General features: G+C 33.4%; 1 pseudogene; it reads right to left on the reverse strand.

Moving 5' to 3' along the window:
* Positions 1-6,929: 6,929 nt before the first annotated feature.
* Positions 6,930-23,009, reverse strand: LOC116419808 (annotated as a pseudogene).
* Positions 23,010-27,126: the final 4,117 nt, after the last annotated feature.

Raw genomic sequence — 27,126 nt, forward strand, 5'->3', positions numbered from 1 at the left:
ATGTCTAAAGTCTTTTTTGGCTTTAAACCCTATGATCTTTAAAAACTAAGGGAATAATTAATTTCCAAAGTAGTTACATTAGTTCAAATAAATGTCAAGCTATAATGGAGTATTCAAATTGATCTAATTTCTATTCATTCCATTATTATGGATAATTGAATTAGCTCAGTCTGCTTATATTTATTATTACAGATGACAAAAGATGTTTGGCATGTTTAGGGCTTTATTAGCTGTCATTAAAGATGACCATAATCATTCATTTTTTATACCCAGACACTATTATTAAAAATGGTAAGGGTTTTAGAGAAAAATATTTATGGAACTAAACTGAATAGAAGCTGCATAGTGTTAAACATATGTCTTTTTTCTTAACTAAGAAAATAAATCTAAACTAAGAAAATATGTAGTTTAGAAATTAGCCTTATCCTTGCATCCTACCAACTTCATTCTTTGATATTCACAATATATTTTCGATAAGCAATTTTAAATAACATTTTTCCTGGGTCCTCCTAGTATAAATATATACTGAAAGTACTATGAAATGCATAAAAAAATCATATTGAATTGTAGAATTTTGGAGTTAAAAGAACATTAGAGGAGAATTTATAATCAGAGGACACGTATTTAAATCCTAATCTGCTATTTACTATCTTTGTCATCTGGGGTAATAATAATCAATATTTATATAGGTTTACAAAGCACTCTGTATCATGCCTTATATTTTTTGATTCTCAAAACAACTCAGCAAGGTATTTTATAGATTGAAAAAAACAATTGAGTCTTAGGTTGTTTATTTTACAGATAGGACAGAGGAGAGGAAAGGAATAAGTATTTATATAGTGCCTACTATGTGCCAGGCATTACACTACATGCTTTACAAATTCACAACAGTCCTAAGAAATAGGTGCTATGCTTTTCCCCATTTTAAAGCTGAGTAAACTGAGGCAACCAAAGAGCAACTGACTTACCCAAGGTCACACTGTTAGTAAAAATCTGAGGCCAAATTTGAGTTCTGGTCTTTTGATTCCAAGCCCAACATCCAATCCACTGTGTCATATATATCAAAGGAGTGTCATAGAAACTGTTATCTTGATTTTACCACAGGTTCCTTGGTTCTCTGCTTAACATTTTTATCAGTTGCTTAAATAGAAATAATATCAATTTTTAAAATGAAATAAAAATGGAAAAAATAACTATTACACTGATTGACCAAGTCAGCACCTAAAAATTGAAACTTCCTAGAATACTGGGTCAAATCTATGATGAAATTTAATACAGCTAAACTTGGGATCCAGAAATCATTTCTCGAGTACAAGAAGGTAGAAACATGGCAAGACAGCAGATCTTCTAAAAAAGATTTATGGTTTTAGAGTACCATAAATTCAATTGGAAGCAATATGCCACTATGATTAGCATGTCAACTCTGACTTTTTTGAGCTACTTTGAGCAAATCATTTAAGTTCTGGGCTTCACTTTTCTTATCTTAAAGGGCTAAACTAGGTGATCAGTAAAATCCCCTCTAACTCTAAATATATGATCATATTAATCATCAATATGGTAGTCAAAAAAGCTTTTTGTTAATGGAGAAATGATTCGCAGAATAAGGAAAAAAATAATCTCATAACATTGCACCTTGGCTAAGTCATACCTGGACTAATGTGCTCAGTTCTGGACAAAATATTTTAGGCAGGCCATTGATAAACAGGAGACTTACTGCCCAGAGGACAACAATCATTATAGTGAAAGGCCCTGAGTCTTTGTCATTCAATAATTTCTAAAAAGATTGGGGGATATGCAGTAGGAGAAAAGACTGGGGGAGAAGGGTACAAAGCATTTAGATGTTGACATGTAAAGTAGCAATCAGAATTATTCAATTTGGCACCAGAAGGTAGAGATAAGAGCAATAGATAGAAGTTATAGAGAAATACTTGTCTGTTGGAAAAGGAAAACCTTTTCCTAAATTACAGCTTTCTAGAAATAAAATAGATTGCCTCGGGAAATAGTGTGTTTCCCATTCACTAGAAGTCTCTAGGTGAAGATTAAGGGTAAATTTAATGCAAATGCTGTAGAGGATGTCCTTATTTGAATAGGTACTTTATTATCTGATTCTCAGATTTCATAATTTTATGATTCTGTAATCAAAGAATATTCTTTGTGAGCCTTACAGGTGCCTGGTGTCAAGCTCCAATTGCAATTAAGTTTCATTAAGCGCTGAAAATTCTCAAAACCTCTTACGAAGTTCTGAGTACCACCATCCATAGTCATTCATTTATTCAAAAGACAAACTGCTGTAGTAGAAAGAATGTCAAATTTCTGGTCAAGAGATCCTACCTAGTTTGAATCGCACTTTCATAATTCCTAGTTGTTTGACATCAGTCAAATTGCTGACTTTTTCTAGATGTTTCAACGTCAATGATGTACTTATTGCATAGGGTTCTTGTGTAAAAACTTCATTGCAAAGCTACATAACTGAGTAATTATTTATTTATTTTAAAAATACTGACAATATATCTACTAGGGTCAGATAAATCTGTTAATTACAAGTAAAAACATCCAGATTAGAGAAGAGACAGTTTCTGCTTCAAAGAGTTTGTTATAATGCAGCTTTGAGTTATTTCATTAGCTTTACTGAATATTGAGTTGTGCAACAAAACCAACAATAAGCTCTAATATGGAGCCAAAGGGGGCACTAATGAAGTGATCTTCATTACAACACTTCTCCATGGGGCCAGTTATATTAGAAGAATGAATAACAGCACGCTATTTCAAACAGCTGTTGCATAGTGAGTTACCAATCAAGACAGGAGTAAATGACAAAACACTTGAAAGACTCACACAAAACACAGCTTCAGGCAGTGCCGGAAAAGAAGCAAGAACCAGGAAACAATTGTAGTTGAAAGACCAACTTGACATTCAGCTACAGGAAGTGAATTTCATATTCTGACTGAAGTTTGAGGCTAACAAATCCAAGAAGCAAAGGTAAAAATAATACTTTAAATAATAACTATAGGCATGAATCATGCTACTCCTAGTTCAAAAGGCCCTTTAAAAAAAGCTTAGGTTTTCCATGAAATTCTAGGGTAGAGACTAAAGAGTATAAGAAAAAACCTGACTGATTTTCTTTGGGGTTACACTTTCCAAAAATTAAATCCAGTCTGATTGAGATTAAATGTGGCTAATATCCAGTATCCCCTGAAAGAGAATAAGCACATTCCCTAACCAAAATTTATTTATTGTGCAAATAAGATATCAGTATGACAGTTGCTTGTTTGTTTCTTTTTCTTCAATACAAAATAAATTCTTAAAACACAAAAGTCTTATGAACATACATTACTAAATATTTAAAATATGAAACATAGCCTATAAGTTATTATATTGTTTTGGAAAGTAAAGAAAATTTTGTGGGGCTGATAAAAAGAAGTTATCACCAGTGCTAGAAACATCTATTTCTCAGGATTGTTATTCAGGTTATGAGCTTGGAGATGGAAACACACAATAAATGAGAGAGAGAAAAAAAAAGAGAAAGAGAGACAGAGACAGAGACAGAGGGAAAGAAAGGGAGGGAAGGGAAGGAAGGGAAGAAAAGGAAGGGAAGGAAGCAATCTTCTCAGATTTATTTTAGAATCCTACTTACTACATCAAGGCAAGTAGGTTAAAGGCTAGGATACAGACCAGATTAGGTATGTCCTTCAATAAACTGAGGCAAAGTTTCATCTTCTAGAAATAAAAACAGTCCTATTCATAAAAGAAAGCTACCTCCCCAGTCCAAATAAATGGAAAATAATGGTGCCGTTGTCAATCACAATATTTGTCATGGTTAGCTAAATAGGCAGGCTCCTAAAGAATGAAATATTATGGCCTCCCGCCCAAAAAAATTTAAATTGACTGGCTTTTTATGGTGCCAATTTTATTTTATTTATTTTTTTATTATAGCTTTTTATATACAAAACATATGCATGGGTAATTTTTCAATATTGACCCTTGCAAAAACTTCTGTTTTAACTTTTCCCCTCCTTTCTTCCATCCCCTCCCCTAGATGGTAGGTAGCCCCATACATCTTAAAGATTTTAAAGTATATGGGTTTTTTATTTATTTTTATTTTTTTTATCATAAAACTTTTTATTGACAGAACCCATGCCAGGGTAATTTTTTACAATATTATCCCTTGCACTCACTTCTTTTCTGATTTTTCCCCTCTCTCCCTCCACCCCTACCCCTAGATGGCAAGCAGTCCTATATATGTTAAATATGTCGCAGTATATCCTAGATACAACATATGTGTGCAGAACCAAACAGTTCTCTTGTTGACAGGGAGAATTGGATTCAGAAGGTAAAAATAACCCAGGAAGAAAAACAAAAATGCAAACAGTTTACATTCATTTCCCAGTGTTCTTTCCTTGTGTGTAGCTGCTTCTGTCCATCATTGATCAGTTGAAACTGAGTTAGGTCTCTTTGTCAAAGAAATCCACTTCCATCAGAATATATCTTCATACAATATCGTTGTTGAAGTATATAATGATCTCCTGGTTCTGCTCATTTCACTTAGCATCAGTTTATGTAAGTCTCTCCAAGCCTCTCTGTATTCATCCTACTGGTCATTTCTTACAGAACAATAATATTCCATAACATTCATATACCACAATTTACCCAACCATTCTCCAATTGATGGGCATTCATTCATTATCCAGCTTCTAGCCACTACAAACAGAGCTGCCACAAACATTTTGGCACATACAGGTCCCTTTCCCTTCTTTAGTATCTCTTTGGGGTATAAGCCCAGTAGTAACACTGCTGGGTCAAAGGGTATGCACAGTTTGATAACTTTTTGGGCATAATTCCAGATTGCTCTCCAGAATGGTTGGATTCCTTCACAACTCCACCAACAATGCATCAGTGTCCCAGTTTTCCTGCATCCCCTCCGACATTCATCTTTATTTTTTTCCTGTCATCTTAGCCAATCTGACAGGTATGTAGTGGTATCTCAGGGTTGTTAAAGTATATATTAAATACAATATTTGTATACATATTTATACAGTTAATCTTGTTGCACAAGAAAGATCGGATTTAGAAAAAAGGTAAAAATAACCTGAGAAGAAAAAACAAAAATGCAAGCAAACAATAACAGAAAGAGTGGAAATGTTATGTTGTGGTCCACACTCATTTCCCAGTGTTCTTTCTCTGGGTGTAGCTGATTCTGTTCATTACAGATCAATCAGAACTGATTTGGAAGTGTATAATGATCTCCTGGTTTTACTCATTTCACTCAGCAGTTCATGTAAGTCTCTCCAAGCCTCTCTATATTCATCCTGCTGGTCATTTTTTATAGAACAATAATATTCTATAATATTCATATACAACAATTTATTCAGCCATCTCCAATTGGTGGGCATCCCTTCAATTTCCAGTTTCTAGCCACTACAAAGAGGGCTGCCACAAACATTTTTGCACATATGAGTCCCTTTCCCTTCTTTAATATCTCTTTGGGATATAAGCCAGCAGAAAACAATGCTGAATCAAAGGGTAGCAAAGTTTGATAACTTTTTGAGTATAATATGGTGCCAATTTTTTTTACATTCAGTCCTTCTGATAAAAGACCTCATTTCTAAAATATATAGAGAATTGACTCAAATTTTTAAGAATACAAGCCATTCTCCAATTGATCAATGGTCAAAGGATATGAATATAGAATTTTCAGATGATGAAATTAAAGCCATTTCTAGTCATATGAAAAAATGTTCTAAATCACCATTGATTAGAGAAATGCAAATTAGGACAACTCTGAAGTATCACTTCACAACTTTCAGATTGGCCAAGATGACAGGAAAAGATAATGATAAATGCTGGGGAGATGTGGGGAAATCGGAATACTAATGTATTGTTGGTGCAGTTATTAATTGACCCAACCACTCTGGAGAGCAATTTGGAATTTTATCCAAAGGGTTATCAAACTGTGTATACTCTTTGATCCAGCAGTGTCTCTCCTGGGTCTGTATCCCAAAGAGATTATAAAAGAGAGGAAAGGACCCACATATACAGTAGCTCTTTTTGTAGTGGCAAGGAATTGGAAACTAACTGGATGCTCATCAATTGGGGAATGATAAAATAAATTATGGTATATGAAAATAATGAAATATTATTGTTCTATAAGAAATGACAAGCAGGCTGATTTTGGATAAACCTGGAAAGATTATATGAACTGATGCTAAGTGAAGTAAGTAGAACCAAGAGAACATTGTACACAACTATAGCAATATTATGTGATGATCAACTGTGATGGATTTGGCTCATTTCAACAATGAAGTGATTCGGGTCAGTTCCAATAGACTTGTAATGAAAAATGGCCTCTTCATCCAGAGAGAGAATTATGGAGACTGAATATGAATCAAAGCATAGTATTTTCACCTTATTTTATTGTTGTTTGTTTTCTTTTTTCCTTGTTTTTTTTTTCTTTCACCTTTTGATAAGATTTTTCTTTTACAGCATGATAAATATGGAAACATGTTTAGAAGAACTGCATATATTTAACCCATATTGGGCTTGTTGTCTATGACAGGGGATAAGATGAGGGAAGGAGAAGAAATTGGAATACAAGCTTTTGCAAAGGTGAATGTGGAAAACTATCTTTGCATGTATTTGGTAAAATTAAAAGCTTTTAAAAATAAAAAAAATTAAAATTAAAGTAATCAAGTACAAAGCTTATACAAAGAGATTTTTTAAAAATAAAGTACCAATAACTTTGGGAGAAAGACATAAAGAAGGGGGGAAAAGTGTAATGTGGTTCACTTATCTTCCTCTGCACACATTCAAATATTCAGAATTCCCAGATTTACATAGTAGGTTAAATATTAGTTTTAAACTTCCACTACCTTAGCTAAAACTTTGAGTCCTTCAATTTTTTTTTAAATTATGTGAATTTTTTTCTAGTATATTTATTCAATCTCTTCAATAGTGGATTCAGAAGAATTTCCTGTACATAGGGGTGCTCCTCCCCCTGGAAACCCACAGTCAGTCATTCCTTTTGCATGTTCTCTATACTCTGGTATAGCCCGCTAATGATGGGGGCTACAAACCTCTTCTAAATCTTTCTGAAGATGCTCTAATTCTCCCTCCTCAGTAGTTTGATTCTTATTCAGCCAAATGATTGTTTCATTATATTTGTCAAATATCTTTTGTTTGTTTTCATCTCCAATTTTGCCTTGGAGTTTCTCATTTTCTACTATAGCTTTCATATTGAAAACTTAAGACTCAAGAGTTTCTCTGCTTCCCATCTTCAGTCTTGTATTTCTCAGCCTTCTGAATGATACACTTAATGACTTTTTTGCTAAGATGAACTTTGTTGTTGGTGATGGTGATCTTTTTCTCTTTGCCTGTATTCTTATCTACATTAGAAACATTAAGGATGTCATTTGTATCAGTATCAAATTTTATTTCAATATGAAGAATACTCTCTTAGACAGGAGGAATTCTTGAGTTCAAACTTGCCAAAACAAAGGTTTTTTTTGTTTGTTTGTTTGTTTGTTTTTTTACAGTAAGTCTGTGTTGGCTTGATTGAGATGGTGATGTCATGTTTAATCAGATATGTCTCTATTTTAAACTATAGTAACTCAACCAGCAGCTTAAATACCAAGAGAAGAAGGTGTGATACACAAAAGCATCAAGTCCTGCACAGTCTCAGATTTATCTCTAGACAAGATGATAGTGTGAACGCTGCACTGTAGATAATAGCCTTTTCAGTGTTCATAATCTTATTGAGCCCCTTGCCATACAAGAAACCTGCAAAAAGTTTCTGGACTTGGAAGATCTGAGTAAAACCAACCATAGAGATAATGTCATGGATCTTCATTATTTAACCTGGCATCCAGTAGGGCCTTTTTCACAGGGTTCAGAGTGCCACAGAAGAGATCAACATCCAATTTTTCAAAATAGCCATGGATAATAAAGTTATAGAAGTTGATATCTTCACAGAGAAAGCCAATCCCAATACAAGCCTAGAAAAGAAAAAATGAGTCATTTTGCACATTTGCAAGTGGAACACAGATAGTTGCAATCCTTTTGTTGTCACCCATGTTCTTATTATGTCTTCACTTGAACTCAAGAATAAAATGTTTGACCATGCAGTTTTCAAAGTCCTGTCCACTCAAATGGGGGTATCCCCAGTTGTGAACTTAACTTCAAAGATGCAATCTTCATTGGTAAAAATGGAGACAATCAAAAATGCTGCCTTCAAAGCGAAAGATCAACACATTTTTCTCAGCATCAACCTTTTTTGTTCAAGCAACAAACAACAGGAACAGCAATTTCTTATTGGTGATTCAGAGCACATTGAGAACAGTGATGGCTTCAGCATCTTTGGAAGTCTAAAAATGGGAATAGTTGAAATAGGCTGGTACTATGGCAACAGTATTTGTAATCTTAAGCTTTGGTAATTTCTATCCATCTTGATCAAGACCAAAGAAAATATTTGTTCTAGACAGAAACTTTTGGCTTCATTAGTAAATTTCAAGTTCTCCAAATTTCTTCCACAAATAGAACAAATTGGCACCTTTGGTTGAAAATACACTGGTGAAAAAAAATTAGGTCTGAACAGGGGTCCTCTTGGGATAAACCAAAAAGACCCAAAGAAAGACCCCAGGATTGGGATTAGCCATTGTAAAGTACAAACACCTCCAAGCTAGCTCTGCAGAAAGCCAGCTGGTGTGCTGGGGTTAGATGAGTTTTGCTGGATTCTCAACTCTAACAATTGGAACTTTAACCTCCTGGACAGTATGGGGAGTCTGGAGGCCTTATTCCTGGAAGATTGAGGGGGCCTCAGCTAATATGAAATGCCAGGCTCCACTGTGCTGCTGAGATGGGGCCTGGAAAAGAAAGAATCAGCATAGCCAAGGGAATGCAGAAGCAGTGGGGCTGAGTTGCTGCTGGCTGCCAACACTTGCAGGAGGATGGAGCTTCTGATATGGGGATCCACATCAGAGAGGAGAGCTGAAGTGAAGCTACAGGCACCATCTCTCCACTCCAATATTAGAGGTACTTACTCTAATAGTTATTATTATTTTTAAAAATGAACAGGCAAAGAAGAAAAAACCTAACCATAGAAACTTATTATTTGAATATGGAAAAGTGGGGTTCATCTTCAGAAGACAATGAAGTAAAAAACAAAAAAACAAAAAAACAACTCTCTTCTACACCAAAGAATAACATTAAATGGCTACCTGCCCAAAAACAATTTGTAAAAGAACTCATAAAATACTTTTAAAATCAAATGAGAGGAAAAACTAAAATAAATAAGTAAAAACTGAAAACTATCCAAGATAAACAAAATTATGAAAAAAATTAATCAACTAGAAAAGGAGATAGAGTCTTAAAGATGAAAATATTTTTTTGAAAATTAGAATTGGGCAAGGAAAAGCCAGTGAAGCTATGAGACCAAGAAATAACAAAACAAATATAAAGAATGAAAAAAACAGAACAGAATTTAGAACATCTTATTAAAAAAAAAAAACCAACAAATCTGGAGAGCAGATCAAGAAGAAAAAATACAGAATATAGAATAATTAGACTACTTGAAAGCTTTGACCCCAAAAAAGGACCTTGACATAAAAATGCAAGAAATAATTTTTCAATAAAAATTGTCCTGGAGTGAGAGAACATGAGGGGAAAGAAGAAATTTTTACAAAGAAAATCCACCACTCGCCATCTCAAAGAGATCCTTTGTGGAAAACAAGTAGGAATATTATTGCCAAATTTTGAAACCCACAGATTAAAAACAAAATTTTGCAAGAAACAAAAAGAAAACAACTCAAATATGCTAACGCTATAATTAGAATTATACAGGACTTATCAGCAGCTATAGTAAAGACTACAGATACTGGAATACTACATATCAGCAATCAGAAGAACTAGGCCTGAAGCTAAAAATATCATATCCAGCAAAATTATCCATAATATTGAACAACAACAAAAAAAGAACATTCAATGAACTTGCAGATTTTCAGGACTTTGTTTCAAATAATCCTCAAATAAACCTTAACAGAAAATTTAACATATAAGAACCAATTTCAAAGACTAATTTCAAGGAACACAACATGGACAAATCATTTATGTAAATCATCCATTTAAAAAATAGAAATGTATACCATATGTTTAAGAATGGCATCAGTAATGGAGTGGTTTAAAAGAAAGAGTGGAACAGAATTGAGTATGATCTGATTCTAAAAAGCAATACTGTCTAGGAAAAGATAAAAATACCAACTGTTACATAAATCTACTCACATTGGGAATGGTTAAATAGGAAACACTACACATACAAACCATGAAGAGCATAGCATCCTCCAAAATCTATAAGGCAACAAATGGGGGAATACAGGGATGACTATGATAAAGTGGGGTAAAGAAAGATGTATAGATTTATGGCATAGGGACAAGGTATTTCAATTAATGGGTAAGGGATAAAGAGGAAAGGAAAGGGTGGAAAAAGAAGATAAGGAAGGGATCCATGAGTAGGGGGAGGTTAAGTAATAGCAAAGCAAGTTAAGAAGCAGAATTAAAGTAGAAGACTTAGAAAATAAGCAATATGTACAAACACTACAACAAGGATCAGGAGTAGAATTTATTAGAAAAAAAAAGTAGGGTTAGTAGTCATTTTGATAAAGTCAAACCTAGATTCAATCAAGAGAAAAATCTATATTACATGTCAATCATATTACTATTGTTTTAGATGCATGTTTACATATGAGTAAATGCATATATGTGTATATATACTTATACATATGTGTATATCTACATATATGTGGGTATGTATACATGCAAGTATATGTATATGTATATATAGATGTATGTATATGTAGGCAGATCTGTGGATTGGTGTGAATATATATGTGTATGTATCTATATGTGTGTATGTATATATATGTGTGTGTGTGTGTATATGTATATATGTATGTATCTATCTATATATGTATATATAAATATCTGTGCTTAACTGTAGCTTACTTGAGGGAAGTGAAGGGAATAAAAAGGGGCAAAAAAAAATAAAGTAAAATAAAGTGCCCAGCAGAGAACAAAAGAATAACCTACAACAAAGAAAAGATAGACACTCATGAATATAATTTCTTCTATTATTATATATGCTTTCTCGAAATGGAAATTTGTGATTATATATTCGAATGCTCCATGTTCTGCTGGGCACAAGACAGTGTTCTATTTTTATTTTCCTTTTCTGTCTTTCTTTTCTCTATTCTGTTTAAAAAAAAAAACTAGGAAAAAAAAAACTTTGGATTTCTCTTTTGTATTACACTTAGACCCTAAGCCTACTTTTGTCATTTACTACCTTGAAGGCCAATGCTACATGTTTGACAATACAACTATAGCATCAAATTTGCAACCAGACACTTTACATTAAAGAGTGTTATAGTGTGGTCCATTACAACTTGATTCTTTGAAGCATTACTAATTAAATTTGGTAGTTGAAATGTTTGAGACAGGAAGAATAAGTCAAATCAAAAGTAATTTCTGCTTGGTGTTAGAACTAAAAAGGTGTTTTACATAGCTTCTCTCCCTCTCTACCAATTAATTTCCTTAAGCATTTATTAGTGTGTACTAACTTCTAGCAATGCAAATAGCACTCAGTGAAGTCCTTTCTTCTTGTTTGGAACACCACCTGGTAAATTGTCCAAATTATTAGCAGAGAATAGGTTTAAGAAAAAGGTGAGATCAATCCAAATTGGAATGATTAAGGAACTCTTCATGGAGAATATGTGACAAGATTAGGAAAATCTTGTAATATGAGTGAAAAGCATAATGTGTAGGTAAAATCAATTATTTATAAAGAACTCTGAATCTATATGACTATTAATGTTGGAAGATTCCTACAGAAAAAGTGGTTCTGAGATCAATGACAACTATAGGTCCCTTGGACATAGTTCCTAGGATACCACAAGTCAAAGCTGACCACAGTGGACTAAAAAAAAATTATTGCTTGAGTAAATGAGCTGCTTTGAGTAAAACAATTGATTAACTCTTAACAGCCATTCTAACATTCAACTTCATACCATCAGAATGGCAAAGATTACATAAAAAGAAAATGATAAATGATGAAGGGGTTATTGAAAAATGAGCACTTTGAGGTACTGTCAGTGGATAGAAGAGGTACAAACATTCTGAAAAGGAATTGGGAATTGTTCTCAAAAATATACTAAATACTGCATGTTCTTTAACCCAGCTATGCCACTGATAAATTTGTAACTAAACAAGAACAGAGAAATAGGGGTAGATTCTCCCCCTTATATGTCTATAAAAATATTTATAACAGCTCTTTTTGTAGTTGCAAAAAAAAAACAAACAAATAAACCGGAAACTAAAGGATTGGCCATGAATTGAAGAATGATTGAATAAAACTGTATGTATAAATGCAATGGAATACTACTGTGCTTTAAGAAATATGGAAAGAGATAATTTAAAAGAATCTTGAAAAGACATGAACTTATTTAGAGTGAAATCAATAAAGCTAGAAAAACAATTTGTGCAATAACATCAATATTTTTAAATGAACAATTTTGAATCTTTTATAAACTAATAGAGAATGAAATGAGAAGAGCCAGGAGAATAATTTATACAATAACACTATAAAGACAAACAACTTTGAAAGTTATAAAAATTATGTTCACTACACTGACCATCCATAGTTTCAGGAGACTGAAGACAGTTACACTATCTTCCTCCTGATAGAAAGGTGACAAACTAAAGATGCATAATGATATATAGATATAGATATAGATATATAGATATAGATATAGATATATATGTCTTTGTAAACAATCAGGAGCCTGTTTTACCTAACTCTACATATTTGTTAAAAGGAATGTGTTTTTCTTTTCTCTTTTTTTATTTCAAAGGGAGGGATAGAGGGAGGGAAAATAAATTTCTGTTCATTAAAAAAAATTACAAAGTTGAGAGTGATATGTTATTAATGTAGCAGGTTGCATGTATTTTAGATGAAGTCATTCCTTGATTAGTTTTACTTGATTGTTTTAATTTGTCAAAAGAGACAGCATATGGATTAGAAGAAATCTGTAAATGTAATCTAAATATAAAACTTACTAATAAAACTATTTTAATGTTTATAGTAAATTTTGCAAACTCATTTTATATCTCTCCCTTTTTTGAATACTACATTTCATCCAAACTGACCAACTCACTATTCACCAAAATTGATATTTACCTCTTAGCTCAGTGTATTTGTACAATTCATCCCAGGTACCCAGAATGGACTTCCTTCCTACTTTCAACTCTAAGAATCCTCAGCTTCTTTCAAGGCTCAGCTCAGGTGCCACGTATTACAAAAACATTTCTCTATTCCCCTTAATTCTTAATAATCTTTCTTTTTCTAAATTGCCTTAAATTTATGTTTTTCTATATTGCAAACCTCTTTCTATAAGCTTCTTGAGAACAAGGACTTTATCTCTAGCACCTGACAGTGCCTTGAACTTAATAGGTATCTAATAAATACTATCAAATAAATAATTGAATAATAAATCATTGAATTTTTTGGCACAATAGTAGCAAATGAGTTTAAAAAGTATTTTTCCTTTGGTTGGTTAAACATCCCTTCTATCATTTGCACTATCAAATTGCTTCACAAACCTTTTTTTTCACTCAAATAAAAATGTAACATCCATTCCAAAACATGTCTGAAATCATCAGTATTGAAATTTTTAAATCTTTAAATTATTGAGGTTTTGTATTCAAATTTGAAACTGGATTAATATCCAGTGCATAGAGCTCAGGGATTGAATTTTTAAACCTTGCTTCAGCCATTTACTAGCTGTGTGACTGGGAAAAGATCTTATAGTTTCCTCCTCTATAACATGGAGGTGATAATAGCACCTACCTTCTAAAGTTACTGTGAGCATCAAATGAGATATGTTGCAAAACTTTTAAAGCACTACATAAGTGCCTGCTATTATTAAGATCAATTCCTCTACTACCTTGGGCTACTATAAACATGTTTGGTTATTTAGCATGTAACATCAGCTTCTTTGTATAGCTTTCTGCTTGGATTTTCTGTTCTAATAGGATAAAACAATTCTACCCACACAGATCATAATCTTGACTGCTTGAAAATAAATTTCGCAGATCATAAAAACACAACATGAGGGATAGTAGATTTATTGCTATTAATAGATCACTAGAATGAAAATACAAAAAGCTTATGTCCTATACAGACTGAACATAGTATATTCAAAGGACAGAAAATTAGTAATTTATCCAAAAACATAGTTATTATATGAATAATAATTTTAGGGTTGTTATGAAGGTACCACATGTCTTCTTTAAAAGGACATTATGTGCAAACATATACCTCTAAAAATTATGTACTCTTGAATTCACATAATTACCTCATTGCCCATTTTAACATAATAGCTCAAATTTATTTAAAACTTTGCAAACTCCTTTCCTTAAAACAATCTTCTAAGGAATGGAGTGAAGTTATCACTATATTCTAAATAAGGTCACTGAGGCTCAGGGAGTTTAAGGACATTCCCACAGTCAGTTAATAGCAGAGAAAGCATTTAATCCCAGATGTCCTAATATCAAATCCCAAATCCATTATTTTTTCTACTACATTTGTTGCCACTCTAGAAAGCTATCTGTTTATCATTTCCTATTACTTGTTTTACCTTTATTCAAACTTTTAAATCTAAATGATGATTCTAATTATAGTGTAATACATTGCTTCCTTATCTATTTTTGAAAGATTTGGGAGTCTAGAGTCTAAAGGACCACCAAGAAAACACTCCCTGAGAATACAGAAGGTGAGTTGCACTTGTATGTGACCTGTATTTCTTTAGAAGTTGTGCTAGCAAATGATAGTTGAATGATGTAGCCAAATATTTCTGAGGTTTCTCATGCACTGATTTTAGACACAATATCTACTTCAGATATAGCTTGCAAATTTGTAGGAAATATAATTTTAACAATAATACTTGATAAAGATCAAATATTAATTTTTTTCTGTATTAATGATTTTAATTTGCATGGAGAAATTGTCAGTCTCCATATAAATTTATATATATATATATATATACATATTTATATCTAGACATATCTATATTTATATGCATATCTATATCCAGACAGATCTATATCTACCTATCTATCTATCCTCAAAGAATTTATTACCAAAGGAACATATGTACCCATCTTTTTGATTTAAGGTATAGGGAAAAAAGAAATGATAGAAGGTTATGGTCTAATGAAGAGATTCCATTGACATTATCTATTGCTATTCCTTTTAAGGAATCTTGTATGATTTTGACGTATATCAAAGACAGAAGAGAGTTTTTAAGCTAATATTTTGCTCTCCTGAAATATTCTATTGTCAACAAATAAGTATAGCGAGATCTACATTCTATGCACTTTTCAGTAAATTTTCTTAGTAAAAAGAATCATAGGGCAGCGAGATGGCACAATAGATAGAGCACCTGACCTGGAATCAGGAAGACCTAAATTTATATTCAGCTTTACATTCTTACCAATTGTGTGACCTTAAGCAAGTTAATCTCTGTTTGCCTCAGTTTCCTCATCGGAAAAATTAGCTGGAGAAGAAAATGACAAACCACTCCAGTATCTTTGCAAAAAAGTTAGACATCACCAGAAACAACTGAACAACAAAAAAGAAGCCATTTCCTGCCAAATATTATTTGTGAAAAACTGCCTCTTTTCTTCCTTGAACATAACCGTTACTTAAATGCTTGTCAAATTCAATTGAATTGAATGAATAAGAATCACTCTCTTCCTCTAAATACTCACAGTCCTTATCATCTGGATCACCCACATCTCAAGGGACACCTTTAGTAAAGAGGTGTCCTCTAGAATTCTTAAACAAAACTTAGGTAAATAGGTATTGTTGTATAATGGTTAAAGAAATCTGAAGTTCAAATCTAGCCTTAGACCTTTACTAGCTGTGCAACTCCGTGGTCCTCTGTTTGCCTAAGTATTTTTAACTGTAAAATGGTCACAATAACAGTACTGCCTCAACTTAGATAATATTTATAATACACTTAGAACAGTGCCTAGCACACAGGCATTTTAAAAAATGCTTATTTCACTTCTCCTCCAAAAAGGAGTAATAGGTTCTTTCTAGAAAAGGTATTCAATTTTTTAAAAGGAGATTTCAGGAATAGGAGAATCATTTATTCTTTATATGACAAAAAATTTTAAAATGTAAAGCAATAATTTATTACATCTATTATATCCTGCTGAAAAGAAAAGCTACTTTGAGGGATTTTTTCAGAATATTTCACCCGCACCTCTGTTTTTCCTGTCCATGCAAGCTGAGATCTTGCAAGCTGAGATCTAAAGTTATCGTAGACCTTTCAGTTGTAAAATCTTGGCCATAATGATTTTCTTCCCTGATAAGTTGTGTATTTTGAGGAAGCCTCTCCCATTGGGCAACCAGTACTGATTCTGGAACTCTTAGCATCTTAATCTCATAAGGTAGCAATCAAGGATGGAAGCATATCTCTCAGGATCTTTACTATTGCCAAATTTCTCATGACTCTCATTCAATTATTCATCCTACAATTTAAGAAACTTTGATTTAAAACACAATTCTTCAGCCATGTGGACCAAGGTACCAATTGGAATTACTCCATTTCCTTAGAAAAGGGCCATAGCATGAGTCTATAACTAATAAATTGTTAATTTATTTATGAAATTATGAAATGGAGTCAGGCATGCCCAATTATTTGGGTACTTTCTAAGAAAGACCAGGAAATGATGCTGCAATCTACACTTTAATAAGGCCGGGGAAACAGGAGCTAAAAATACAGAGACAAGAGGGAAAAGAGTTACAGAGGCAAATGGTGTGGAGTTAGAAATAGGATAGTGGGGGAAGGAAGACAGCATAGCAAAAAAAAATGGGGAGAAGTACAGAGAATCATTCACATAACCATAGATTAAAATTGTGAGCACTCAACAGCATAAATCCGATAGGAAATGGAAGAGTGGGGGTGAAAGAGGACTTGGGAGGGAAGGAGGAAGCAGAAACCATTTTTGGAAAACCAGAAGATACAATTTTAATACATACAAAAAGAGTCCTGAGTACATGGCTAATTCCATGGAAAGTACTCCCATCCCTGAATCAATCCTTTAATATATGACTTATATCAAAATATTTTGTTGTTTGTCATATCTCCTCATTGAAGTCAAAAGCTATGTCTTTTCCTGAAGTACAGGGCACAGTATCTTATTCATATGTTTGTGAATAGAATAATATTTTAGCATACTTAAAGCTTTCTATTAAAAGGAATTCAATGGTAATAACTTTGAAAAAATAATGTTTATGCATAAACTGAAATTTTTTGATAGTCTTCAAAGGTTAAATGAAGGCTTATCTCTAAGTCTTAATTATTAAAAAGCAATTCTCTCTTTTTGGTTACTTTCCTTGTTCTTTAAAATTCACAGTTCTTTAAAATTCAATCAAGAAAATATTTATTAAGCACTTATATGGTGCTAACCCATTAGGAATGTAAAAGAAAGATTACTTTAAGCCCTTGAGGCATTTACAAAACTGAAAGGTTTGGGCAGCTTTTTGAGAGTATTAAGTAAGAGTCCTGTGCTATTCATGGAATAGAAACCAAGCAAAACAGTTAATAGAAAATAAAGTACATTGAAAAAGATCTGAGCCCTAAAATATAATCAAAGTTTTGGGAGGAATTTATTCCTCAATCTTTCAGCTCTCTAATCAAGGAAGAAACAACTGAGGGTGCTCAGGTTTTAAGAATCAAAATTCCATCATTCTCCATGCTGATGAGGGTTTTCCAGTGGTGAACGCAATTGCCCTGGGAAAGGCACGAAGTTTGATGCTTATTTTCAACCAAGCAGAACAGCTAGAACTGAAACTAAAAAAAAAATTCCTAATAGAAGATATGGTGAATAAAGAAAACTTAAATCAATAAATTCTGTGTCATTTTCTTGCTGTTGTTCAGTTGTTTCAGTCATGTCTGACTTGTCATGATTCCATTTGAGGTTTTCTTGGCAAAGATACTAGAATGGTTTGCTATTTCCTTTTTTCATCTCATTTTACAGATGAGAACTGGAGGCAACAAGATTGGGACTTGTCCAAGGTTCCAAAGAAGACACTTTAGTGGTGGCTAAAAGGAGATTAGGGAATTACCATTATCTATGCTATGATTCTGCATCACTTTAAATAGGTAAGTCTGCAAGGATAATATGCTAGAAGCAATTTATATTTGGCTGGTTTGTTGGTTTTTATGAATCACTGTTTGCCATTCTGGAAAGCTTTCCCAATGCATCATTTTCCTTAAGTTATAGTCTAGTGATCTAAATAGCTGAGCTTTAGTGAGTCAAAGATCAAAGCAAACTTTTCTAAACTGTTGTTTCATTGAGCTAGTATTCTCTGATATTGATAGTCTCTTATATTGAAGGACTTTTTATAGTATAATGCCATAATTATTCTTAAGGATATTATATTCCAAACTTCAGATTTTACCTGAAACATTACTAATCATTCTTTATTAATTTATCATATCATACAACGAGGAGAAAGGACTCTTATCATGTAATAATGTTGATCTAAATCATTTTTACATTACACATATAATGTAAGAATGAAGAGTTAAAAGATATAAGATGGTGCCCCAGTGAGAATTGGGCAAAAGTTGAAAGTCTAAAAAGGCTAAAAGACAGAAACATTGAAAACTAAAAAAGAAAGCCTTCAGAACTAAATAGACATTTCATATCCTAGCCTGGTGGGTTTGACTACCCTAATTACATATGAATTGGCTAGTAAAATTAAAAAATCTTGCTTTGAGAGCATAGATTACATATTCCCCCACACCACTTAATCTACATTGGATTTCTATAAGGAGTGTGGAAGATGAAAATAACTGAACTGAAACTAATCACCTTAAAACAGCATAGATTGACTTATTGAACAAAAGAGTGTTTTGAGTCAAGAAGAATTTGTCAAAAGGAAAGGCAAGCTTCCTCTCATTTTCTACCTCAATATGACAAAACACCTTAGAGCTGAAGTTCAGAAGTACTTAAGGAGGTTTTGCTAATCCTAAACTAAAGGTCATGGCCATACCTGAAAGGTAAAAATAAGTTGGTAAAACTCAAGAGCATGTAATACCATCTAGGCCAATCAGTTATTTAAAGTGGCCAAAGAGTGTTACTTCCCATTGAAAAGCAAATCCAGGAAATCAAGAGAGATAGCATAACCTGAGAGGCGGCTGAGAGACAAACAATTTACTCATTCCATCTTGGCAGCATCTGTCCAGTGGAAGACCAACCTATTCTGCCCTAACAGCCACTGCTCATAGCTTCTTCATTTAATCAAGCAGCAGCAGCAGAAGTAAGACAAAACACTGTAGGAGGAACTAATAGCTTAGTTAGTAATAAACTTAGCTGGTGCTGCCAGTCTAGTAGTCACTGTATCCTGCAAAAGGCCAGCATAACAGAAAACCAGAGTGATTCATAGCAAATATTGTAAAGACCTTCCAGAGAAAGAATTATTATTGAAGCCCCACAATTCTAGAGATGTGAGTTGCCTTGACTATATTTCATATATATATATATATATATATATATATATATATATATATGTTCCATTACCATTATAATTTAAGTTCATGCCTTTTCTCCTTTCTCCAGAACTCAATACAGTTGTAGATGAGTATGCTCCTTAATGATGGGGACAATGCTTTACAACTACTGTTTTTGCTAAGTCATTTGAATAAATGCCTTTGTTAAAGAACTGATTCTACTACCTGAATATTAAGAGGAAGCAGAAGCTGGTGGGAGCTCATGAGCTAACATTTAGGAAAATAGCAGGCCACAGGGATACCCTTAAAAACTAAAAGTAGTAACAGCCATTCCCCTAAGGATACAATCTCTCACCAGCAGTGTGGATTGTCCTAATGAGCACTGAAGAGATATTAAAGAAAAAGTTTGCTTCAGTGTTAGTGCCCTTGAAGAGAGTCCTTCAACACACCTTCCTTCTCTTGAGAAAGCCAGTCCTATATTAACAGAGTATATAAATATTGTTAGATATTGTTGTTATATGAACTATTATTTTTACTTAACTGATTTCTTTGTTACAAGGAAGATTCAATTCCAGGGGCTGAGGAGGAAAGGAAATATATAAAAATAAGTGTAACTTAAAAATAAAAGATATAGTGGAAAGATTGCTATATATGGATTTGAATACTAGTTTTGTTGACTAACTTGCCTGTTGTTGATGGTGTTGAGTCATTTCAGTCAATCTTTCATGACCCTATTTTGAAGTTTTCTTGGTAGATACTGGAGAGTCTTCTCATTTCCTTCTCATTGAGTTTGATTGAAGAGTAAAAGCAGATAAAAGTTAAATAGCTTGCCCAGGGTCACATAGCTAGTATTGAGGCCAATTTTGAACCCATGAAGTCTTCTTTATTTCAAGTCCATTGTTTTATCCACAGCATCACATGGCTGACTCTTGGGCAAATTATTTAACCTTTCTAGACTTTAGTTCTGAAAAAGTAAAATGGTGATGAGTTGGATTAGTTCACCTGAAATGTCTCTTTCAGCTATACATCTATGATCTAAGATTTTTTCTGGTTTTGAGTCTATATATTTAGATGGAACAATGGAAAGAGTCTTGAACTTAGAATCAGGAATCAGAAATGCTTAAGTTCAAATCTGGCCTCAGACACTTTACTAGCTTTGTAATCCTGGGCAAGTCACTTAAATTCTATCTGATTCAATTTTCTCATCTGAAAAATAGGAATTATAATAGCACATACTGCCTCATGTTATTGTGAAGATAAAATGAGATAATGTTTGTAAAACATTTAGTACAGTGCCTGACATCTAGGCACTCAATAAACGCATCTTTATTTTTTTTTAATTTATTTTCTTAAGTTAATCCTTTTAATCAATGTTCAGATTTTATAAGTGTCTATATATTATGTTACAAACAACAATTATCTATACTCTTCATAAAAAGCATAGAATAATATATCTAGAATTATAAGAAACCTCAGAGGCTATTTCATCCAACTGTTCATTTTACAGATGACAAAACAGGTTAGCAGGTTAAGTCACCCAAAGTTACAGGGATCATAAATAACTGCGTCAAGACTTCAAATCAGGTCCTCTAACTTCAGAGTCAGTGTTACTCTGTTTTTAATTGTACTATACTGCTTCCCTCCTCAATTAAGGAAGATATTCTATATTAAATAATAATTTGTAAATAGTGGGATCAAAATATAGTATAGTAATAGATGTAGAACGGATCATAGAATTCAGACCAACTCTTTTATTTTAGAGATGAGGAAACTAATATCCATAAAGATATTTATAGGTCTTCCTCTACCATATATATGCTTTATTCTAGAAGTAAGTCATATGTGAGAACACTACAAGATTTAGAACTACTGCTTGATAAGCCTTCTGGAAGTAGACCCAAAAATCACATGGTTTATTCGACTGGAAAAAGTTCCATTTTCAGTGTTTGATTCATCAAAGGAAGAACATCAGGAAGTATAGGTTACATTCAGCTGGAACTAAAGAAAATTGGGCTAGACTGATATGCAATTCAGTATTATATCCTCATTCCTTCCTACCCTATCATATTATTATGTAACTATATAAATGATTTGAATACTTCAGTGAAGTGGGTAGAGAAGTGGGGCAGGAGAGTTTCCTCCAAGTAAAAACAAAATTTGAATTTTGTATTTATTCTGAAAACAAATTTTAAAAATGAGACTAGTAATCAGTAATAAAAAAAGGAAACAATAGGTGACACAAGGAAATCAATATATTTGTGGTTTAAATTCCAAATACTTGATTTCAAATAACTTTATAATTTCAAGGTAGAATCAAATAGACATTCATTTATTTTCCTTGTCTGGGAGTACAACAAGCTAGACATTAGAAATGTTGGCAGAATTATAAAATTAGACCTTATTGTTGCAAATAGCTATTTATGAAAAATTACTACTGCAGGGAAAATCATGAAAATGCTACAAATGATATTGTTTCTTTGGAATAATTTCATATGTTAAGTCTCAAGGATTATGACAGATAGCAGTTGAGGTCTAAATTAGAGTGCCAAGTTTGAGCAACTTTGCTCTGTTTATTTGGTATTATTGCATTACATTTAGTTAAGACTCAAAGGCAGTCTCAACATTGCAACAAGACTTCTAGGAATGAATAAAAGAGATACATAGCATATATAAAATGTACAAAAAACCATTCCCATTTTTCTTCAAAAAAGGAAGAAGGAAACTGAGACAAAAACTTCTGCCTAAATTAAATTTGTGAAATATGACTTTGCTAAAACTATTGTCTTATAATCAAAATTTGGCTTTGTTTATTCTTTCTTTTTTTGTCCTTTCCTTTTCTTTTATATCTTTTTATTTCTATACTTGCCAACTCATTGTTCTCTATAGGAAAATGTTCAAACATGGCTTTTTATTTCACTTTGACTTTGTTGAAATAAAAAGTACAAAAAATTAAAATGGAAATGAATCACTTTGATTTGGAGTAAGGTATTTGGCATCTAAGGAATAAAGTAAGATATTACTATAAGGCAGGGGTCCTCAAACTACAGCCTGTGGGCCAGATGCAGTCCATTGAGGACATTTATGCAGCCCTCTGGATTATGGCAAATTCAGACCAGAAGTGACATTCAATCTAAACTCGCATTAGCAATGCACACTTCCAGCACTGGGCTGAGGTGGTAGAGACAGAGTGTGAGGTGATACCGAAGTGAAGTGAGTTCCCAAGCCGGGGTGTGTGGTGTGGGGAAGAGAGAAAGATGCAGAAGGTGGAGAACTGACAGCCCATGGCCTTGTACAGTAATGGCAGCCACCACAATAGACAGGTGTGGGGAATATACCATGCATGCTGCACATGTCACAGCCGCTGCAGGGGGAATTCACTGCAGCAGTGAAGGTTGGAAGCGGGAGCATGAAGAGTGGGAGACAGAGTGCGGGAAACAGAAGCATCACAGCGCAGAGTCAACTTGGAGGAAGTTGGGCATTGCAGTCTGTATGTCACTGTGTGGGCAAAGTTATTGCTGGTATTTTGTTTTTGTAGCGCTGTATATATATATTGGTATTTTACTAATAGCAATTTGGAATCCCTAGGTAATTATGATGTCAAGAAAAAGAAAAATTGACTCGGAGTGTAGGATATTCAAAGAACAGTGGACTTATGATTACTTTTTCATGCAGTACAAGGAAAGAGCTATACGTCTGATATGCCAGATAAAGTGTCTGTGTTCAAAGAATATAATTTGTATCAACACTATGAAACTCAACATAAAGATAAATATGATTGGTTGGAGAAGTGAGAAAAGAAAATATTAAAACTGAAAAATGCATTGACAACTCAGCAAAATACTTTTGTGAAGCAGAAGCAGCTAAATATTTCATCACTGCGAGCAAGTTTTCAAGTGGCCAAGCTAATAGCACACACTGGCAGACCATTTGTGGAGGGAGAATTTGTTAAAGAATGCCTTTTTTCTGTTGCCAAAGAGATGTGTCCAGAGAAGGCCGATTTATTTAGTACAGTGAGTCTTTCAGGACCTACAATTTATTTAATACAATGAGTCTTTCAGGACCTACAATTACACGGAGGATTGAAGAAATGGGAGACAATCTGCATCAGCATTTGCAAAACTCCATAAAAAAGTTTCATATTTTTCCTTGGCACTCAATGATGTTCGTGATTCTGCACAACTTCTAATTTTTATTCGTGGAACAAATGATTATTTTGAAGTCATAGAAGAGCTTGCTGCACTGCAAAGCATCAAAGGAACAACTACAGGAGAGGATATCTATGAAAAGGTTTGCCAACCTATGAATGGTTTGGAGCTGGACTGGGCTAAACTAGTCAGCATGAAAACTGATGGTGCTTCTAGCATGGTAGGGTCTAAGAAAGGAGTAATTGCTCGCATTAACCAAGAGATGGACAAACATAACCATTCTTATCCAATAGCCATACACTGCCTCATCCAACAAGCACTATATAGTAAATCACTGAAGTGGGACTCTGTTATGAAAATTATGGTATCTTGTTTTAACTTTATTAGAGCTAATGCACTAAATCACAGACAATTCTGTCTGAGCTAAATGTTGAGTATGAAGATGTTCTATATTACACAGAAGTCCATTGGCTGAGTCAAGGGAGAGTTTTGAAATGTTTCTATGACTTACTTCCACAGATTACAACTTTTCTGCTTTCAAAAAACAAAGAAGTACCAGAACTCAATGATGCAGAATGGAAATGGCACCTTGCCTTTCTGACAGATGTAACAGAGCTACTCAACAATTTCAATATGCAACTTCAAGGAAAGGGGAAGCTCATCTGTGATATGCAATCACATGTCAAAGCATTTAAAGTAAAATTAGGCCTCCTCATCAAACAAGTGAAGGAGGAAAACTTCTGCCATCTCCCCACAACTCAAAATCTGTTAGCAGAAAAACTTCTGATTGCATTCCCAAACAAAACATGTGTGGATTCACTGGAAAAATTGCAAAAGGAGTTCCAATTTGGATTTAAAGAGCTTCATCTCCATGAACAGGACATACAGCTTTTCCATAACCCATTTTCTATTGACATTGAAAATGTGGATACAATTTACCAAATGGAACTGGCTGAACTGCAGAATTGTGACTCTCTGAAAGATGCATTTAAGTCAAGCAACCTTCATAATTTCTATGCATCTCTCCCTTCTGAGACATATCCTCATCTCAGGAACCATGCACTTAAAATGGCAACCATCTTTGGCAGCACTTATGTCTATGAACAGACTTTTTCTAGAATGAAACATTTGAAATCTCCAACCAGATCAAGACTAACGGATGCACACTTACATCACTTGTTACGACAAGCAGTAACAAATATGGAACCAGACATTGATCATCTCATTAGCCAAAAGCAGGACCATAGTACCCATTGAAATACTGGTAAGTTTGTTGATTTAATTTTACTTCATTTTAAATATCGTATTTGTCCCCATTTTGTTTCTTCACTTCAAAGTTAGATATATTCAGCATGCATAGGAATTTGTTCATAGTATTTGTTTTTACTATAGTTCAGCCCTCCAACAGTCTGAGGGACAGTGAACTGGCCCCCTGTTTAAAAGTTTAAGGACTCCTGCTTTAAGGGCTTTAATTAAATGCTTAACTATAACCTGTCGGTATCAATAATTCTACCTTGAACATGAACTAAAAGTTATATAGAAAAAGATCAGAGAGATTTTTGTGTCAAATTATGCATGTTTTTAAGTATCAAGTTAGTTTGAAGCAACGTAAGAAAAATCAAATATGGTGCAATCAAGATATCCACTACCTTTCTCCTAAAAGATCCTCTCTGATATGGTCTGAATTAAATTAATATAGTTTTATTTCTCAATTGTCCCTCCATGAATGCCACCCTATAGTCAAAATGAGGTACTGACTATTGTTTCAATATGACTCACATTTTCCTGCCTCTTTGCCTTTACTGACACTGGTCCTTCCACCTGCAATGCTTTTTCTCTTATCTACCTGTCAAAATCCTATGTACCCTGGAAAGCCCCTTAAAATGCAAGAGAAATAGGGATTTTCTGCACCATGGCAGAAATTCAGGTCCAAGGTTATTAGTTCAGTTCTTAGAAAAGCAGCTTCGGCATACAAACATCTGGAGGCAAGGAGAGAAGCAGTGAAAGCAGAGCTACCCTGTCCTTGGAATTCTAGTACCCAAGGGGCAAAATTTGCTAGTTGTTACTTCAAGGCTAAAGTAGAAATGATTAAAAAGAGGCTATCAATACTACTTTAGAAACATCTTACTACTCAGCATTGAGTTCTAGGGCATACAAAGTTCTGAGATTTGCCAATTCGCATTGGAGATATGGAGAGGCAGTAGCCCTCTGGCTATGGGCACCATGCACATTAGCTATCTGATTCATTGTTATGTTGCTTCATAGTTTTCCTTAGCTAGGTGTCTTATTGGATATGTGTTTTAGGTATAGTTCAAGAGCTATGAATGTGAACAGTTATGAGGACCCAGAAGAACTCCTTAAACCTCTCAGAACTCTCAGAAATAGAGTGATCCCATCTTAAAGGCTGAGGGTAAGAAGGAGCATTGCATTTGAAGTTTTTTGTTTGTTTTAATGGATATATCTTATAGATTGTTTCTTATAATTTATAAAATATTTATATTTATTATAATTTACTTAAATTATTATTTATAGATTCTTTAATGGACATATAGATTATAAATTCTAATTTATAGATTCTTTAATGGACATATAGGTTTTTTTTGTTTTTCTTAATATATAAGGGATCATGTTTTCCCCTGTAGTGTCTAGAATAAGGCTATGAGGAAGGAAGGCATAAATGATTACATGGAAAAAGGAATCTTATGTTCTGGATGCTATGCTAAAACTATATTAGTTAAATGTTATATCTACATGTCTACATCAATTAAAAGGTTTTTTGATAGTATTTCCAGGCAAATCTAATAAAGTAATTACAATACATACAATTCATTAAAAGAATTTTACATTGAAGAAAAAACAACAGTTTCTGCTTTTAAAAACTTTGGCTAATTTTTATATTTCACTTTAGACTCCTAAAAAAACTATGTTTTAAATTTTCTAATTCCATTTTCTCTATCTCATTCTTTAAGGGATTTTAAACTGCCCTTTTGTTCTGCCTCAGATGTCAGGGCATTTGCTGTCATTGTCTGTATTTATCTACTCATAAGAAGCATTCTTAAAGATAAGAAGCAGGTATGCAATTCAAGCCTTGCTTTCCAATTTAAGATCTGTCAAGGTCCACTGATTTTCCTCCATTTAGTATTTTGAAATATTTTTATTAACAGTGGTTTATAAACAAAAATTGTATTTTATTGTATTTCAAAGTTAATATTATATTTATGCTGTGTAGATATTCTGAAAGACATAGCCAAAACCATCTGGAACATTCAGCCTCTAGGAATACCTCAACAAAGAAGCCAATTTTTTAATGTTATTTATTTTTTCTTGTAGGAGTAGGAAGATGAGCATGTCTGTTGCATATGTGTGTCTTTACTTTTCTTCTTTCAAGCCCCTAAATTTAGGTCAAAACTCTTCCT

This window comes from Sarcophilus harrisii, chromosome 1, assembly GCF_902635505.1.
Source record: "Sarcophilus harrisii chromosome 1, mSarHar1.11, whole genome shotgun sequence".
Taxonomy (NCBI): Eukaryota; Metazoa; Chordata; class Mammalia; order Dasyuromorphia; family Dasyuridae; genus Sarcophilus; species Sarcophilus harrisii.